Source organism: Apis dorsata, unplaced genomic scaffold, assembly GCF_000469605.1.
Source record: "Apis dorsata unplaced genomic scaffold, Apis dorsata 1.3 scaffold_231, whole genome shotgun sequence".
In the NCBI taxonomy this organism is placed as follows: Eukaryota; Metazoa; Arthropoda; class Insecta; order Hymenoptera; family Apidae; genus Apis; species Apis dorsata.
Window position 1 is genome coordinate 1,117,560 of NW_006263513.1, and position 1,493 is coordinate 1,119,052.

Consider the following 1,493-nt stretch of genomic DNA (forward strand, 5'->3'; position numbering starts at 1 on the left):
TTTTAAAGAAAAGAAAAAAGAGAAAAATATTTAGCATTTTGCAAATTTTTACAATCGTATTTCTTTCTTTCCGTAATAACGAAAGGCTAATCTTAACGAGTATCTAAGATACGTTTCATTTTAACGAATATACTTTTCCATGACCGAATCGAATCGATTACGGAGCGAGTATTCCATTTACGATTAATATCGATAAATTTTCAATATTATTGAAAATCGACCGAGACGTCGATTCATCAATACGATTGTACCCTTTATTATTTGTGACGTTCTTCGTTTACCTTATTATTATGTCATCGTTCCAGTTTTACCACAAACGATCGGTATCCCGTTTGTGCAACTCGTGAAATAACGGCCACTATGCCCTGTTCGTTCCTCCTACTCGCTCTTCGGTCTGATTCACTGTGATAACGAGTGTGCTCGAATCGGTCAAGCAAAGAAATTGTTATAGATGCTTCTACTCTAGATGCTCGTTTTCTTCGAACGGTGATAATCAAGATAACGCGACAATTATCTTCGAGATGTCGAATGTTCGAGATTTTTTGTAATGGTCGTGGCCGGTAAACGAGAAAAAAATATATATAAATATATATATTTCGTTAAATTCGAGAAACACGTATGTACGTATTTATTGCTTGTTTTTCAATTTGCATATCGTGTTGATCTACGAGATCTAAAAATTGTTTTAATGCTGTATCGTATCACCAATTTTCTCGGACTTGCAAATATTTTCCCCTCTTTCGCTTCTATCGGCTGAATCGATCGATCATTATGCTGTAATAATAACTGTATTAACTTCGTGAATTGTCTCACTATATACCTTCCTCCTCGTTAATTTCCTTCGCGATGCAAAATACGAACAGGTCACGTAAACCTCGAACATAACCGAATAAAATACGAGCACAATAATTTCATTCATTTCTTCTAAGGTAAAAGAAAAATGAAAAAAAAAAAAATGATGAAAAAAAAAAAGATTCAAACGAACGAAAAAATACAAGAAGTCTGAGAAACAATTTTTTGTCGATTTTTTTCGACAAGATCGAAACGTTTTAAACAAAACAAAACAAAAAAATAATAATAATAATAATAGTAATAAAGGAACTGCATCGTGATCGTTGTGTGCATGTGTGAGAAGCGAACAAAAAGAAATGAGTTCACGAGAATTTCAAGACACTCGCTTTTATCCCGTTCGTCGTTGTCCTTACTTTTGTGATATGTATTTTCGTTGTCGCGTGAAACAACCGAGGAACACCGAGTGTTTTCTGTGTACACGGCATGTTATGAATTACAGGGAGAGTCTTAGAGTCTCGTCGTTCACATTGTCGAATTAGAGAAAAAAAAAGAAAATAAAAAAAAAATAATAATAATAATTGCGATTTTGTTTAAAAAAAAATGAAAAACGCAAATAGACAAAAAGGGAACGGAGCAAAGGTTTTTAAAAATATTTTTTACGACGCCTCGCGAGAAAACACAAGCAAAAAAAAAAAAAAAAA